Raw genomic sequence first — 19564 nt, 5'->3', positions numbered from 1 at the left:
CTCTATTTTCATGATGAATACCGGAGACTTGGGTTTCACCCACGTTGTCTTGGGCATGTATTTCTGTTTCGATTTACTCATGTGGACAATTACCTCATAAATTATGGATCACCCACTAATACATCAGTGGAAAATTGTCTTTGTGTTTGATATATTCAGTCCCCTATTCCTTTCAACCTCCAAAAACATTTTAGCCAACACCACTACTTCACCACCATTTCACCTTTGTATCATATAGCTTGAATCCTTGATGGGACCTCTAAGTACAACTTTCCAATCCAAAAGCAAAGAAGGCATTGGATTTGGCTAGATTTCTTCTCATTTGTCTAACAAAGCAACAATGTGAGCATGGGATGCTTCTCTATTTCAACTCAAGATTTCATCCTCCTCAACAATTTTCAAATACATAATGGTTCTCTGATGAAAGAGTTTTCTGTGAACATTACTTCAGACAGGCTCACCCTCACTTTGTTGGTCATGTGTGTGTGCCCTGTAACTTCTTTTTCTGTCCCATCTCATCGGAGATCTCGTCAGGATTTGCATCAGTCACCTTCTCTAGTGTGTTTTTTTCTCTCCGTTGTGTTTGATAATCTTTACCTCTTTACTTATTGGAAGGATAATATGGTCATTTTATCTTTTTCATCAATATTTAACGGCTTTGTCCATAATCATAAATTATAATGGTAATTTAAGTGATTATGCAAGCATTAGGGTAAGTTTTTGTCTATTTGCTAAACCATAGGGATGGTTTAAATATTTAACCCTTGAATTTATTAATTAAATAATAATTTCAAATTGTAATGTTAATTTGATAATAAAAATTTAATATATTTGATTACTATATTGTTCTTCTTGCAAATCCATTTATAATCCATAATATATAAAGCATATATTTGCCTTCCTTTTAGTGCGGTTGATAAAAGCTAGATTTGATTATAACAATACTATATAAAATTGATAATTGCCTTGATTTATGTATATCATAAAAGTGGAAAGAAAGTATAAAATTCATATTCTTCAATCTTATACACGGGCATTATAGATGCACATTTACTTAGAATTCTCACACGTGCCCACAGCACATCCCAACTCTATATTGAGAACATCTCCACATGATAAGTATAGGAGATGTTTCCAATACATGGTGAGATGTGCGTGCAGGGCACATATGGGGTGTGCTTTGTAGGGTGCCAATCTGAACTCCATTTACTAGTATTGACCATTGACTATAATATTCATTATGGTCTTCACCCAATTTTCTTAGATGTTGTATAACCAACCTAATCCTCTTCTTTTTATCTTTGTAGAGAAACACAAGCTAAATCATACACGTACTGGTTTTCTTTCCTTTCTATCAATGAGAACTAGACCTGTTCATGGGCCGGGTGGCCCGATGGGCCAGCCTGGCCTGGCCCGATCCCCGGATGGGCTTGAACGTGGTTATAGGCCCACGGGCTAAAATTCGGGCCAAAAAGCCCGGCCTGCAAAAAATTTGAGTCGGGCTTGGGTTTTGTCAAAAATAGTCCGGCCCGACCTAATATTAGACTTAAAGTGAGTAATGTGATTATGCCCATTTGAATAAATTTTTTTTATTTAAGAATGTAAAATTGTGATTTCAAATATAAAAGAAAGGGAAAAAAAACCATCTTGTAGACCCATTATTCATTTAAATGGGAAAAAAAAAACTATTTGAATTTTTAATTCTAATTTGAATAGAGAAAATTATTTTTTTATTAGGTTGGGCTTCGGGCTTTTTATCAGGGCTGGGCTCGAGCCCAAGTCATAGGCCCGTTGGTCGGGCCAGACTGGGCTCAGGCTCGGGCCTAGCATATTTCCTTTAATGACAAGTGAAAGCCCGACCCGGCCCAGCCCATGAACAGGTCTAATGAGAACAATACAAATCTACATGGGTGCAGGAAGGCATCGATCAGAAATCCGTCATCTATATGACCAATTGAGGTTAGTAAATAACATATATATTACTCACCCATTCACATGGTTAAAGACTCAAAAAGGATATCCCCCCCCCCCCCCCCCCAAAAAAAAAAAAAAAAAAAAAAAAAACAACTCAAAATGATACATTGTAGATGACAAATGTGTAATAAGTATCCTTGCTATTTATGCTTTTACAATAATAATTTAACATTGTCAATTATACGTTGAGATGGGGATAATGGAGGCATGGGATCAAATCCACGTAAATGTTGGCTCTCCATTGTAAAGTTAGTGGACCTTCACTTAGGATATATTGCAAATAATGTTCGGATAACTGAACTAAGGTATAGAACCGAAAAAGGGAGAGATTTATGGTTCAAAGTTTCAATCAGGGTCAAATTAATATAATGGCGTGACATATATGTATATATACTATAAATCGTATAAATACTATATATAATATATTTTGAAATTCTTATTATGCTTGAGAGTGGTGGGGGCAAGTTTCTCACTTTTTTTAAAACAAATGACTAAGTTCAAATGGTCAGAATATTGATCATATTGTTTTAGACGTTTTGGTCCTAAACCAAGCTATGGTAAGGTTAAATGGGTGAATGACCTGATTGACTCAAACCTTGAGGTAGACTAATCTAGTTCAGAATATTTTTGATAGCTTCCTAGGTTGGTGGGACGGGATAGGTTAATGTGGACTCCAAATGCTAAAGGCAGGTTTTCTGTTAAACCAGCCTATCACACTACTAAAAATTTGCTCACTTGTCAAGGATGAGAAGCCTAAGTTGTCCACAAAAAAGATGGAATCTTTTCTGTGCTCAATGATGAGATGCCTAAGTTGCTTTTGACAATTTTGTTTGCTAACAGGAGGATGGGGGAAGTGATGAATGCTTTCTAACAAGAATTAATTGTCGCTTCTCATAGTAAGTACCCAAGTCCAAGTGCTTTTGTGTGGCAGCCCCCTCTTTAGGTATGGTTAAAGCTAACACATATGAGAGTTTCTCTGTTGGAGCAGCTAGTGGTTTTGGTTTTTTGCTCAAAAATGAGCATGGCTCTTTTATTTTTGGTAAATGTGGATCTCGTAAGGTTATTTCTGCTATCTATGCTGAAGTTGTGGCAATTAGGAAGTGTTGTTTACCTGTTAGATAGTTGGGCTTATCAAAGTTGATCATTGAAAGTGATTATTTGTCTTTAATAAATTCTTTTTCTACTGGATCCTTTAATTGTTCTCCTCAGGTTTGGCTTATCTTAAATGACATTTTCTCTAATGTTGCTTTTGCGTACAAACAAGCAAATTGTTCCAGTTCATCTACTAGCTTCAAAAGTAGTAGTTGGTCCACCTCTTGCCTGGTTAGTCACTTCTCTTATGGCTAACTGCCATCAGGCTGTGGATGCTATGGTGTTGCATCCTCCTTAGTTTAGTGTCTCTTAGTCCTATGTGTTTTTTCTAGTCATTGTTTTTTCACATCTATTTATATGTTGTTGTTTTTGTTTTCATTCTTCTTATTGATTTTGCTTTTCTACCAAAAAAAAAAACTCTTAACTCATATATATATATATATATAAAGTAAAACAAGAAAATGAACAAATTTTCTCCTTTTTTAATTTTTTAATTCCATGTCGTTTTCCAAACTACCAATAAATGAAGAATGTCTCTAACTCTATTTCCCACTCTTGCCTATCCGGTGTAGAATGTTTTTAATCTTTAACTTTATCTCTTTTTTTTTTTTCATCTACATATGATAAAGAAATGAGGATACACACATCTCATCTGGTTTGGGGTTGGAGTTTTGTATTTTCATGCCACCGTCAACCCACTTCTTGAATCCTCTATTCTCAATTGGCAGAGGGAAAACTTTTTCAATTGTATTCTCCCATACTTGGTAGATGAAGAGCTTTCATGCCATTCTCTATTTTTTAGAGAAATAGGGGCAGAAAGACCAGGTAGACCAGGCGAAGAACACCCAATCTGTAAATCACTGAAGCCATCTCCTTTCTTTCTTTTCAAAGAACTTGGTACTTGGAAGAGGAAAACTTTCACGCCATTCTCTATTTTTGAGAGAAACAAGGGGGCGGAAATAGGGGCGAAAAGACCAGATAAACCAGGCGAGGAACACCAAATCGGTAAATCACTAAAGCCATATCCTTTCTTCCTTCTCTATTTTGAATCCGGTATAAGTTTTTTTTTTTTTTAAACTAAAAATAGAGGTGGAAATAAAAGACAAAAGCAGACCAGGGCGGAAATAAAAGACCAGGCGTGATCAGGCGAAAGATCAAGCAGACCAGTTTTTTTTTTATTGAATGTATGCTGCGAACAGAATAAACGTTATTAGTAAGAAAAATAGTAAAAAAAAAAAACACAAAACTTAATGCTGTTAAAAAACCCATTTTCCCTTAACCAGGTAAAGAAGATGAATATAAATGGATTGAAACCGACCTGTATTAACTACAATGTACTTAAATAGCTCAACTCGTTTGTCGTGTCATACACGGTTCATGTTATTCCTCTTTATCTTTAATTTAAATAACAAAAACTAACAAAATCAAATAAATAAATTATTTAAGTATTAAATACTAAACATAAAAAAACCAGCTATATTGTTATTTTGGCATGTTATTTCTCATCTAAAGTTAGTACGTTGAGTTCTTTTCACTCTTCATCGGAAGAATCCGTTCCGCTTTTACATGTGCATATGTCATCAGCACAGCCTTCTTTTTTAAAAGGTAGAAGATTCTCAGCTCACCTTCTCATTCTTCTAATTCATTTAGTTTTTTAAGGGTGGTTTTATTTTTCAAGCATTTATTAGCATAATGACCTGTTTTCCCGCATTTGAAACAGGTTGGGGCCGTTGGTTTTTTGACTTTATTGGGGCTCTTAGGAGGCTTCTTTTCCTTTTTTGTAAAAGTTTATTTTCTTTTTCTTTAGAACCATATGCAGAGCGGAAGGTTCAGGAGCAATTTCAAATTAGTAGCAAAAATCTCCTAATTCTCTTTTAGAATTCAGTTTTTCTCTTTTAAGTTGTCTTTTTAGTTTCATTTCATTGCATACTTCTAATTCTATTTGATTTACTACTTGGATCAAATATCCGTAAGAATAATTAGAATACAAGATTCTACCACCTTGTTCCGCAAAGACTGGCGGGAGTCCTGACACAAATTGTTCTTTCCAGGAATCTTGTCAGGATTGGTTAATCTATGAACTTTAGATAAAAATACATCTTTATCCCATCTAAAATCAGATAAAGTTTTACATCTAAGATTTATCAATTGCTCTCATATTCTTTTCCACATATCTGATGAATTTCCTATAAACTAAATTAGGATGTTTAGGTTAAGGTCATAACTACATCAAATATTGAGGATCCTTGAATGAGGATTCTTTCTCCATCTTCATCCCTCTTTACAACTAATTGCCATCAGGCTGTGGATGCTATGGTGTTGCATCCTCCTTGGTTCAGTGTCTCTTAGTCCTATGTGTTTTTTCTATCGTTGTTTTTTCACATCTATTTATATGTTGTTTTTGTTTTCATTCTTCTTATTGATTTTGCTTTTCTACCAGAACAGTCCAAGCCAGCTCGTTGGACCAAGTCAGCCCAAAAAGCCTAAAGGCAAAGAAGAAGCTAGCTCAGGAATCGCGAAGACCGCTCCCCTCCTCTCTATGCCATCTCCCTTGTCCTTCAAGCTCCTGGCCACCCCAATGCCGAAGGACTTCAAGGTACCTCTACTAGACAAGTACGATGGGTCATTCAACCCGAATGATCACATAGACTCCTTCTAGTCCCAGATGCACTTAGTTGGGACTAATGAATCTTGCATGTGTATTGCCTTCTCTACAACCTTCAAAGGAGTAGCTCGTACGTGGTATAGGAACCTCGCGCCCGGGACAATTAAGAGTTGGGCGCAGTTCGTGCAAATGTTCACCTTGCACTTCATCACCAGTAAGAAGTGTCTGAGGTCATAGGAAATCCTCCTCAGTATAGTCCAAAGGGAATGAGAGTCGATTCAAAGCTACATCAAACGCTTCAACAACACTTGCTTGTAGATTCCTGACCTAGATCCCGCTGTAAGACTCACAGCAGTGAAGAGAGGTATTACTCATAGAGAGTTCAAGTGGCATGTGGTAGCCAACAAGCCCAAGGATATCACTGAGTTTCTCAATCTCGCTGATCAATTCATCAAGACAGAAGAAGAGATGAACCAGAAAAGTGAGAACCCAACAGAGAAGAGAAAACGAGAAGGTGACACCTCGAACAACGGGGACAACAAGCGAAGAAAGGATGAACCAACCAGGGGAGGGAATAAGTCAAATCAGCATTCCCGAACTCCTTCGATTGAAAGGACAAACTACATGCCCCTTAATGCGAAGCGAGGAGAGATTCTCATGGCAATCAAAGACGCTTCTTATGTGAAGTGGCCACCTCGGTTGATGGGAGATCCTAACACAAGAAACAAGAATGTATACTGTCATTTCCATAAAGATCACGATCATAGTACCAAAAATTGTAGAAACCTCCACGACGAGATTGAAGAACTCATCCGTCGCGGATACTTGAAAAACTTTGTACAAAAAGATAATAAAAGTCAAACAGATCAGCAGGGGGAGCAAAGGAGAGATGCTCCTGAGTCCAACAACAGACAGAGTGAGTAGTCGCAGAGACAGCTACTCGAAGAGATACCCATCCGCGGGGTAATCCATATGATTACTGGCGGGTCTATTGTCGCGGGCTGCACCTCGGCAACGGCAAAGACCTCAGCTCGCGAACTAGAAAGAAAAGAACAGAATCCTTCGAAGCAGCCAAAGCTTGAAGATCCCATATTCTTTACGGAAGACGACGTGAGGGGAATTCAATACCCCCATGATGACGTGCTAGTCGAAAAGATGAGGATCAATGACTTCGAGGTGAAGTGCGTCCTGGTCGATTCAGGCAGTTCGGCAGACATCCTGTTCAAGGACGCCTTCGACAAACTCCAGCTCCAAGAAAGCGACATCAAGCCCACGAATACTCCTCTAGTAGGCTTCAGCGAAGAAGTCAGGCCCCTAAGGCGAATTTCGGTACCTGTAGAGGTCGAAATGTGGCCTAATATCGCATGATTCGAGCATACTTTCCTAGTAGTCACAACTCCCTCCCCATACAACGCCATTATAGGTCGGCCCATCACCCACGCACTTCAGGCAATGGTGTCCACCTACTATTTGACTATGAAGTTCCCCACAGACTTCGGAGTACGGGCAGCGCGAGATGACCAGCTCGAGTCTCGCAAATGCTACACCATCGCCCTCAAAGGGAAAGCCAAGGAAGCAGATGACCTCGAGCTAGAGCGACCTACGGAGTACACTGACAAAAGAGACGGTCCACGTACCTGTTTCAACAGAAGATCCAGCTAGGACTCTCCAGATCGATGCATCAGTCGAGGAACCTCTTCGTTTTCAACTGGTAAGTTTTTTAATTAAAAATTTAGATATATTCGCATGGTCCGCGGCAGAGATGCCTAGTATAGATGCAAAAATAATAACTCACAAGTTAAATACTAATCCTGTAGTCAAGCCCGTTAGATAGAAAAAACGCAATCTCACCCCAGAGCGCTGGAGGATAGTCGACGAGGACGTCGAATGCTCCTTGCAGTCAATTTCATCAAGGAAGTCCATCACCCGAGTTTGGTAGCTAACCCCGTTCTGGTAAAAAAGACCAACGGTAAATGGTGCATGTGCGTCGATTATACCAACCTGAATCGGTCTTGCCCGAAAGACTATTTCCCACTTCCTAAGATCGACTGCCTGCTGAGTTTCTTGGACGCATACTCAATATATAATCAGATCAAGATGGACCCTGCCGACGAGAAAAAAACGGCTTTCATAACTAAGCTAGGCTTGTACTATACAAAGTCATGCCCTTTGGATTAAAAAATAATGGGGCAACCTTCCAAAGGCTTGTAAATAGAATCTTTGAGCCGTTGATCAGCAACAAGGTTGAGTGTTATATAGACAACATGGTCGTCAAAACCCAATTTTTAAATTGTTTAATAAAAGATTTGCATTGTGTTCTTGAAGTTTTGCGCAAATATAACATGAAGTTAAGCCCTAACAAATGTGTCTTCGGTGTCACCTCGAGTAAATTCCTATGTTACATAATTAACCGACGTGGCATCAAAGCCAACCCTGAAAAAATAAAGGTCATCCTAGATATGAGGCCGCCTCGTAAATTGAATGAGGTTTAGAAGCTAAACGGTCGCATAGCCGCTCTGAGCCACTTCATGTCTAAGTCGGCAGATCGCTGACTATCTTTTTTCAAGGCGATTAAAAAAAGAAAGGACTTTGAGTGGACCAAAGAGTGTCATCTCGCATTCGATGAGCTCAAAAAAGACTTAATTAGTATCCCGATTCTGACCCAACCCGATGATAGAGATGTTTTGAAGTTGTACCTCTCCGCGAGTGATGAGGTAGTCATCTCGGTACTGATAAAGGAAGTAGATCGGGTTCAACGACCCATCTACTATGTCAGCAAAGTTTTGCAGGATGCAGAAACAAGGTACCCAGAGACCGAGAAACTGGCGTACGCACTGATCATCGCAACTCGAAAGCTTCATCCATACTTCCAAGCCCACATCGTCGTCATTCTCACCAACAAACCTCTAAGGCAGATCTTACTCAAGCCTGAGGTATCCGGCAAACTGACGAAGTGGGCCATCGAACTCAGTGAGTACGACATTCGGCACGAGCCTCGAACGGCAATTATGGCCCAAGCCTTAGCCGACTTCATTGCAGAATGCATCTTTAGCACCACAATCCTCGAATTGATTGAGGTCAAGCACAAAGAGGAAGCTTCAACTAGTGTGGCACCAGTCCCGGTTAGAGCAAGGCCAACCTGGGACGAGGTGCCCTAGATCCTCCATGTAGACGGCTCATCTAATCAGCAAGGAAGCGAAGTCGGCATCATTTTGTACGAGCCAAACAGGGTGAAACTAGAGTACGCACTTCGGTTCGAGTTCGTAGCATCTAATAACAAAGCGGTGTATGAAGCGATGATAGTCAGGCTCACTCTAGCAAACGAAGAACAAGCCAAACACGTCGTCATCTACAGGTCCGAGATGATAGCCGGGCTCACTCTAGCAGGGCTCACTGGCGATTACGAAGCTCACGACCCCACCATGGTTGCTTATCTAGCCAACGTCAGGGAAGTTCTACGCGGCTTCCAATCATACTTCATCAGGCAGATTCCAAGGTCCGAGAACACTAAGGCCGATGCCTTGTCTCGATTAGCCAGCACAAGCAACAACACCATGAGGACTGTGTATATAGAGAACCTGCCTCAACCCAACATTTTCGGGGGGGGAGAGAAGAGGTCGCTACTGTTGCACAAGCAGAGCCGATCCGGATTGACCCACTCGCGAGCTACCTGCTTCACAGGACTCTCCCTGCAGATCGCAACGCAGCTAGAAGGGTAGAGCGACAGGCAACCAAGTATGTCATAATAGACGAACGGCTGTACCGGAGATCCTACACACTCCCCTACTTGCGCTGCTTGCGACCCTTAGAGGTCGAGCTCGTTCTCCGCGACACTCATGAAGGTCAGTGTGGCGGACACTTGGGGGGCGGAGCCCTCGCCCAGAAAGCACTACGACAGAGGTACTACTAGCACATGATGAAGGCAGACGCGCTCGAGCCTGTCAAGAAGTGCAACAAATGCCAAAGGCACGCCAACATCCACCACCAACCTACTGTCGACCTGAAGTACCTCACTAGCCCATAGCCCTTCGCACAATGGGGAATCGACATTCTTGGACTATTACCGCCAGCGACAGGACAGAGGAGATTCTTGGTGGTAATAGTGGATTACTTCACGAAGTAAGTGGAAGCGGAACCCCTAGCAACAATCACAGCACGAAGTGCACAAAACTTTTTTTGAAGGAGTATAGTATGCCGCTTCGGACTACCCCGGGTGCTTAACTCTGACAACGGTAAGCAATTCGAAGATATCAAGTTTCAGAATTGGTGTGCCGAGATGGGGATACAACAGAATTTCACTTTGGTGGCACACCCTCAAACAAACAGGCAAGTGGAAGTCACGAACAAAGCAATACTCCGTGGACTAAAAGCCCGCTTAGCCCGAGCTAAAGGACTAGGGGTAGATGAGCTACCCAGTGTATTATGGGCCTACCGAACTACAATGAAGACTGCCACAGGTGAAACCCCCTTCAACCTCACCTATGGCACGAAAGCGGTAATCCCAGCCGAGACTGAGGTGCCTACATTACGCTTGAATGCATACGACGAAGAAACCAACAATGACAAGCTCCGTACCAACCTTGACCTGGTGGAAGTATGGGACCTCACATATATCCGGACCGCAGCTTACCAGCAAAGAATGGCTCAGTAGTATAACGACAGGGTCAAGAATTGTCACTTCTGTGTCGGAGACCTGGTCCTTCGAAAAGTTATGATGTTTGAGCCTGGTGTCGAAAAGCTCAGACCAAACTGGGAAGGTCCCTATCGAGTAAAGCGGGTACTCGGGGAAGGTACGTACGAGCTTGAAACCTTAGAAGGAAGACAGGTACCTCGAGCATAGAACGTCAACAATTTAAGGCGATACTACCTGTGATAATCAAATTGGAGAACGGATTACGAATCACTCCCAAAAGTCCAAAGACTAAAAGAGTCAAGTTGATAAAAGACCTCAGCATCATATAAATCCCAATCGCCTCTTCAACTTTGGCGAACTAGTCCCAGTAGCTCCTTCAACATGGGCGTATAAGTCTCAATCGCCTCCTCGGCATGGGCATATAAGTCCTAATCGCCTCTTCGGCATAGGCAAAGTACTTCTAATGCCTAAAGAGTAGACAGCTCGCGTTCGAACCCTACGATGTCTAACCCACTTCGGCATATATCAACAGGTTTGGCCCATTAGGGACAACCAACATTTAAATGAGTAGCCCGTGCGCGGACAGGTCGGTTATATACCCTACAATGTCGCTTACCTCGACGTTCATTGTGTAAAGTTGCCCCTACTAAGTGGATGCTTTCCTGCTTGGGTACATAAGTGCTCCCCAGTTCGTGAGGCCGAGCATCCTCCTCCTGGTCGTCATCCAGGTCCACCAAGGGGGGTTGAGGACGAACCTCCTCCTCAAGGAGCTCGACCAAGACTTCGGATGGGGTAGGGGCTGAAGGACCAGCCTCCTGGCAAAGCTTCTTCGAAACCTTCCTCTTCTTCCCTCTTTGAGAACTCTTGAGAAGGTTTTCGACATCAACCTTCGGCATTGTAACTACAAGAGCAAAAGGTTAACTGCAAACTAAAAGAAATTTAAAGTAAAAAACCAAGGTGGAAACCTACTAGGAGGGCTCAGGAGGGCTCAGACCAACTCGCACAAGCTTCTCCTCGACCAAGAAATCTTTCATCCCGAGGCCAAGGTCCCTCCACGAGTTTACAATAGCCCTAGTTTCTGCATCCAAGCTCACCCCAGGATCCTTGATAGCCACCCTCTAGTGAGTTAGAAAATACCACATTTAGGATTTCGGACAATAAAGTACCTCATCTTCCAGGCGGGAACCTTGTTCGGGTAGCCAAACAAGATTTTGAACCCAAGCCGAAGTGAGATGTAATAACTTTGTCTAACATCCCCACACAGACAAGCAAAATTCCGTTTGATCGCATAGATCGAACTAAAGGTATCTAAGGAAAGAGGCCGATTATACATGTGGAACAAGGAGATAGCACCAACTATATTTCGGATAGAGTTCGGATGTAATTGGTCAATGGTAATACTAAAAAACTTAACTACCTCTATGATGAAATGGTGAAGAGGGAAACGCAACCCGACCGCGAGCTCATGGTGATCATGAGCCCAAGGATATTGACCAAAGGAAAGACTAAAGACCAAGCTATCGGGAAAACAATAACAAGCTACTAAGTACATTAGCCTATCTGAGGTCATAGTAGAAGGACCGAAGTCATCGAGATCCCGAACCCGAGAAAAAGACGGGAACTCGATTCTAGAGGACAGACCCTCTTCCCGAACCTCGGTCTCCCCGGGCCGCGGATTGCACCATGACACCCTCAACCTCACTAGAACTACCTAAGACCTATCTATTCTAGAACTAGACATGATTAAAAAGCAAAGGAAAAAACAAACTCACCAAAGAGAATGACGACCCCGAGAAAGTGAGCTGAAAGACGCCGACGTAACCTCAAGAGAGATCAATCACAGAATTTGTGACGAGAAAAATGAGTCACAGACCCCCTATTTATAACCGCTATATCCGAGAACTAACGGTCAAGGTCGAAACAATCCAACGGCTCCTAGGAAAACCGATTGCGTGGCACCCGAGGATAAAATCAGTTTAGCGCGTTTTTTTACGTTCGTAGAGTTTATAGATCGTGTGACGTCTGCGCGTAGGCCAGACGCGACCTGGATTTTCCTGATTGAGCCGGATGGACGAACAAGTCCGACTCGTGATTCATCTGGCTAGCTGCCTAGACCTTGGACCAAATCCACTTAGTTCATCATGAACTCCCCGCGCCGGATCAGGACCCTTGGCTTGGGGATGGGGCAATTAATGAAGGGTGATTTGGCCCAACCTAATAATAGGGAGACACATGGACACAACCTAACTAGTAGGATAACAGCTTAGTTCGACGCACCAAGTCTGGAACGGATCGAGCTCGGATAACCGAACCACCTCGAGGCAAGTCCGCCTCGGGACAAGTTCACCTCATGGCATAATTGCATCAGGACTACCTCGGTTCCACGGCACTTCGGCATTCGTACCAAGTCGGATCCAAAGGGCACTAACTCGGGTAATATTGACAGACCACAGCATGGCAACCACGAAGATCTCGCCACCAGATTCCACGCCTTACGGGATCACGCCTCGGGCGGAAGTGATGAATCTTATCAGTTGGTAGCGTTATCCCCAATTAATGCAAAAACGAACATCATCGTAACGAGGATCCCGAAACTACTCTGCGAAACCTGCGAAGGTTCCACTATATAAATGCTTCACTCCACGAGGGTGAAAGGTTCGCATAATCTTTACTCTCAAGCCCTCTTGCATTCTAAACTACTATCAGCTCGCAACCAAGTATGACTTAAGCATCGAAGCGACCTCGCCAAGTAAGCAACCCCGAGTTCTTTGATTCGCCTCTTGCAGATCAATTAAGTCCGTCATCTACCGGGAGCCAGATCACCTCCAGTTGGGAGCAGCTGGATTGCACAACATCATTGCTCATCCAGTTAAGGTCCACACCCAAGCTCGATGTTCATTGATGATTAGTTGAATGGAGCTCTCTACAAGGGACAAAAGGCAACGTAGGCATAAGTGATTCTCAAATAAACATGTTGAGGTTTAAGTAGAAAATGAATAAACAAATAAAATGGAAAAATAAGTAGCAATAATAATAGCTACCAACCAATTTTTGTTAATGATAATGAACAATACCAATGAGTCTAGATCTGCTCCTCACACCAATCTCACAACATCCCAATACACGGTGGGATGTGGCTATGAAGTCGATGTAAGGAGTGCTATATGAAGGGCAGATACCAATTCAATACCAATAATGATAGGAATAAAATAATATCCTTGGAAACTACAACAATAAATCAACTATCAAAAAAATAAAATAATATCCTTAATTAGCAAACGGTTTAGCATATCTAGAACCATGGCCATTTATACCCAAGTCATCTCAAATTTCTATACCTCATTGATAAGCCATAGAAATATCCTTCCCATCATTTAATTTATGACTTGCATATGTAGAAAGCCAACCACTTCAAATGAATTTCAGCATGAAACAACAGGGGATCATGTAAGCTAATTCTTTACATCAAAATTCCAAGTCCAAACTCTTCAAATTTTTGAAAAAAAATGTTGCATGAGAAAACAAACAAATTCCCTTGTTGAATATAACACAGTAAATCAAAATAGAGCCCTAATTCACATAAATCTCTAGTTTATAACTTCAAAGGGATTATAATTAATAGAAAGTGCAAGGATTTTCAAGAGAAAAGTAATTACCTGCTTCAAGGAATTTGGGTCTTCGAGATTTCTTTTGATTAGCATTTAAAAAAAAAAAACTAAGACATCGCATTTTCATATTGAGGTAAGAAGTCAAAAGTCAATAGACACTAAGGTTTAATGCATTTGATCAACAGCAATGTTTAGTTTTGAAAATTAAAATTAAAGCTGAGAATGATTACCTGAAAATGGGTAACTCGAAAAATGGAAGGACCTAGATAAAATAATCATGAAATGAACCCATAGGTAAGTAATATGCTATAAAGTCAAAGAACGGGTAAAACTGTAGGGGAAGTCAAAACAGCTTACCCTTATAATAGAAAGGTGAAGTGATAAGAAACCTGTTGGCAATTGTCGAGCGTCCTTAGCCATGCCCAACAAATGGCTAGCGATCAAAACAAGTTGTAACATAAAGTTGCATCAAAATCCATTGGGAAAGAGCACAAACATACTTCGAGCATGAAAACAAACTCCCTTAGTAGAAGAAAAAAGGAGGAGGAGAACCCAATGGTAGAAACAAAACCCCAAGTGAAATAGAGGAAAGAGTTGCGAGGCAAGCAGGAAAACAGCCTAGAGCGACCTCAAATCCTATAAAACAAGAAAAATATAATCTAGGGAGCAAAGAGCAAAATAGAAATCAGAGTTTAGGGAGCATAAACCAGTGAGAAAATAAAAACTCAGCGAAAGCAAAACAGAAAGCCAACAATTAATAAACGTGTGAGAAAAAAAACAAAATAGAAGGGAACAAATAAAGGAAAACATAGTTTAGGGAGCATAAATCACCATAAAAGTAACATCCACTGTAAGAAGAAGGAATGGAGGGAACAAATGGAAACTCAACGAAAGCAAAATAGAAAGCCAACAATTAATAAACTTGTGAGAAAAAACAAAATAGAAGGGAACAAATAAAGGAAAGCAGAGTTTAGGGAGCATAAATCACCATAAAAATAACATCCATTGTGAGAAGAAGGAATGGAGGGAACAAATGTGAAACCCCCATTGTAGCCAAACCATTCAAGTATCCCGCTGGAGAGGGAGAGGCACGGACCCTTGCTGTCTAACTATCTAAGAAAAGAGACACCCCGTCGTCCATTCAGGCATCCCACTGGAGAGGGAGAGGTATGGAACCCATGCTATCTAAGAAGAAGATGGACTGAGAAAAGAGAAACACATGCAAAGATAGATTGGGGCTGCAACTTGCGAGGTTTGAATCGTTTGATTGACTTGGATGCTTCGAGAGAGGTGGGTATTACCCGAGGCAAAGCTTCTCCCAGAAGACACTAAGAGAGATAGAGAGAGTTCGAAACACACACAAAATGCTTGTATGTGAGGAGATTTCGAAAGATGGACTGAGACAATCGCACGAACGAAGTGCTTGTACATGACGCCATTGATCTACTCGCACGAGTAGATTGTATTTGACGCACTTATGACATTTTTAATTAAAATAAATTGTAGTATTTTTAACACTATTTAATAGTAACTAAGTTATTTATTATTAATTCTGCTATGTAATTACTTTAAATACTGTATGTATTTAATTTAATTATGGTATTAATTTAAATAACATCATTTATTTAATTACGATATTTTTATTTATTAAATTAATGTTTGTATTCTAATTTTGTTAAAAATGTAACTAAATATCCAAAAATCATTTAGTTTTTGAATTACTGTTACATTAACATTATAGTTTTTTTAATCCACATAACTAGCGTTATTTATTTAGTTTTTTAACAGTATACATTAACATTACTTCAAATATGGTATTTATTTAATTTAATTATGGTATTAAATTACTATTATTTATCATTAATTCCAATGTCTTTTATTTATTGAATTATTGTTATTTAATTGCGCTATTTTTATTAGATACAGTATTTATTATTAATTCTGGTATTTAATTAGTTTTTAATAACATTATTTATTAAAATATAGTATTTCTTTTAACTAATGGTATTTATTTAATTTGGTATTAAATTACTATTATTTAATTACAGTATGTTTTTATTAATTACAATATTTATTTAATTATGGTATTTTTATTTATTAAATTAGTGTTGTTTATTTGTGATAATTTTTATTAGTTACAATATTTATTTAATATTAATATTTATTAATTAATTAAATTCATTACAGTATTTAACTAATTTTAACATTATTAAATAATTAAAATACGATATTAAATTTCAAAAAAATTGTTTAATTGTGATATTTTATTGCAATACTTAATTTTAGTTACTGTATCTAACGCTATTTATTTACTTTTTTAACAGTATACATTAGCGTTATTTCAAATATGGCATATTTAATTACGGTTATTTAATTGTGGTGTATTTATATTAATTACAGCCTTATTTAATTACTGTTATAAATTCTGGTATTTATTTAGTTACTGTTATATTTTTTTTTATTTCACTTTTTTTAACAAACCCCATACAGGTCTTGCTAGTTTTCTTTAAAAATACATTTATAATAAATTAATATATACAATAAAGACTAATTAATTGACACAAATAAAGGAATTGATTAATGATAATTGAACAATGCACGTGAATAAGAGATCTTGAAATTTAGTCTCAATTAGTGACACGGGCATGATACCAGGACTGATTTGCTGATTCGGCGATTAAACCGGTTTTATAGCAAATCTAATCTGATTTCTAGGATAAGACCCCTGGATCATGGTTCAGCCGGTTCGACTAGCCAATCCGTAGGTTTTCTAAACATTCGTTAAAAATGATTGCTTGTTAAATAATCAATTACCGATGAACGTAAGCCAGTATTTTGTACACATGGGCCCACATGCACTTGTCCCCACCCCTTAATTCAACTTGGTTCGCGTGGAGACACTATAATTTAATCATGCTTGTTGATTTTGATTTTCTCAGCCAATGGTTAAAGCATAATCAAGTGTGATCAAGATACATGATTTTATTTTTTTAACAATGATTTAACTATTAACAAAGGTTAACTAATAATAGAGAACAATCAATTGGGCTAGCTGTGCTTGGGATGAAATAAAGAGTAGGGATAAGGGAAGCCTAGACAACCTGTGGCTATACCAAAATAACCTTAATTCAAATTTATGATAATACAAAAACCGCATGTTCACAAAACTTATAAACCTTTTCAAAATCATTATCTTTAATTTATATCTATATCTATACTATTTATAAAAGTGTGAATGAAGAGGTATTGGCTTTTGGAAATTTTCTTTATTAAAATACCTTTCCTATTTAATTTAGTTTATTTTCATTGAAAGGGTATAAAATATAATTAAAAAAAATACCATTAAGTACATTCAATTACCTCTCATTAAGTCCCACATTTAAGTCATTAAATAAATCACATTCTATCTCATCGAATCCAACATTTATAATTTTGTTTATCATCATTAAATTCCACTAATAAATCCATACATAGTAATTATTAATAAATTGAAATTTTATATTTTTAAAATAAACATAGAAATGAAATTGTATTTTTCATCTAGGTGGTGGGTAAGTAGTTCAACCATTTGACTCAAATGAATATTTTCATGATATTATAAATAAATAATACAAATTTATGAATAAAAAAATATTTTTGTTTATCATTATTAAATTCCATTAGTCTATACACAATAATTATTAATATAATGAAATTTTATATTTTTAAAATAAACCTATAAATAAAATCATGTTTTTCATCTAAGTCGTGGGTAAGTACTTAAACCATTTGGGTCAAATGGATAATTTTATTTTGTCATAAATAAACAATACAAATCTTGAAATATAAGAAGTACAAACAATATAGAAAAAAAAAATGGACACATTTCTATTATTATATATTTGTTATATTGAAAATAACTACAATAAAATATACATAATTTTATTAATGATATAGACATCAAATATACAACTTAAAACCAATGGGAAATTAAACCATCTTTCTATCTAAGGGGTGGGTTAGTGGTTCAACCTTTCAAGCCATATAGGTTAACCCATGATGTATAATTAAAAATGATTTTTTAAAATATAATAGTACAAAAAATATGAAATAATTTTGGGCACATCTATAATATTATATATTAATAATATAAACAAAAATTAGTATGATAAATAATAATTATTTTATCAATAATATAAATGAAATACAAAAATTTAAACCATATTGAAGATGAAACCATTTCCATACCTAGGTGGTAGGTAGGTCAATGATCTAGCATTACTGGTCAAATGGGTTAATCTATGATGTCATGACTAAGTAACTAATATTAATTAATTAAATACATACATACACACACACACACACACACACACACACACACACATATATATATAAGCTTTGTATAAAGCATTTTGATACAATTCTATTTTTATATATTCACTATATTAAACAAAAATAAATGTGAAAATAAGAATTACTTTTTTTAATAATGAGAATGGAATACATGATTTAAAATCAATCAAAAAGCAAAATTATTTTTTCGTCCAAGTGATGGGTTAGTGGTTAAACTATCTATGTCAAATGGATGTTATTATTAAATAATAAAATACATAAAATTCTATAAAATGTAGAAATTCAATGATAATTTTCATACATTCTATAATATTATATATTCATCATATAAAAAAGTGTGATTAATGATAATTATTTTCATTAATGATAGAAATGGGATAAAAATTATGATAAAAATAGCATTAATGTCTAACACAAGACCCGACTAACCATGTCAAATGGTTCAATAATTTAATTAGCTAGGTCATCGTAGGTAAGTGCTTTGGTAGGGATGCAAACAGATCATATCAGATTTGAATTAGGGTATATTCAAATATGATCTTATCCAAAGATCAACCGGATCTCATAAATATTAATTAAAATCTGAATCTGATCAAGATGTCAGATATTCGAATCAGATAAGGTCCTATTTAATTTTTTTAAAAGTAATAAATTATTAAAGGGAAAATAAAATATAATAGTTGAAATAAAGAAAAAAATATAAGTATTTTTTCAACTATTTCCATCATATAAAAAATTTACAAAAATGCAATATAAATAACATATTTGTAAATAAATAATAAATGACATATATATTATATATAAATGATTTATATATATAAATAATTGATTTGACAATAATATTAAAAACCAATACTCAAATAATATATTGGAATTGCATTTCCTTCTGGTAAATAAGTAATTTTTATTATGTCATAAATTACATAATAACAAATAAATATATAGATTTTTTTATAAATTTCATACAAAATTGAAACATATATTAATATTATACATTCTCCATACTAAACAAAACTATGTTTAAAAAATAATAATTATTGCTAGTAAATATAGAAATGGCTAAAATACAAAGAAAAAAAAGGATTAATGTATATATAAATATAATAAAAATTATAAATATATAATATTATATTTTTAAATAAAAAATTATATATCATATATTAGAAATATATATAATGCATATTTATTAATTTATAATATATAAAATATATTATATATATATAATATAATATACATAAATATATAGAAATATATGTATATCGGTCGGTTTGATTAACCGTTAGTTTTTTATGTTGGTTAACCAAAACTGAACTGAGCGGT

General features: G+C 37.2%; 1 long non-coding RNA gene across 1 annotated transcript; it reads right to left on the bottom strand.

Annotated features, from left to right (window-relative positions):
- Positions 1–12899: 12899 nt before the first annotated feature.
- Positions 12900–15257, bottom strand: LOC148878246 (uncharacterized). The gene is made up of 4 exons (XR_016101095.1): positions 14901–15257; positions 14270–14345; positions 14143–14174; positions 12900–13227 (listed from the first exon to the last, which is right to left on the bottom strand). It is a non-coding gene; the product is annotated as an uncharacterized LOC148878246 (long non-coding RNA).
- Between the last annotated feature and the right edge of the window lie 4307 nt (positions 15258–19564).

This window comes from Nelumbo lutea, chromosome 1 (assembly GCF_056320005.1).
Source record: "Nelumbo lutea isolate HS-2025 chromosome 1, American lotus-T2T, whole genome shotgun sequence".
NCBI classification, from domain to species: domain Eukaryota; kingdom Viridiplantae; phylum Streptophyta; class Magnoliopsida; order Proteales; family Nelumbonaceae; genus Nelumbo; species Nelumbo lutea.
The sequence above is the reverse complement of the archived record's forward strand: the minus strand, read 5'-3'. Positions and strand labels throughout refer to the sequence as shown.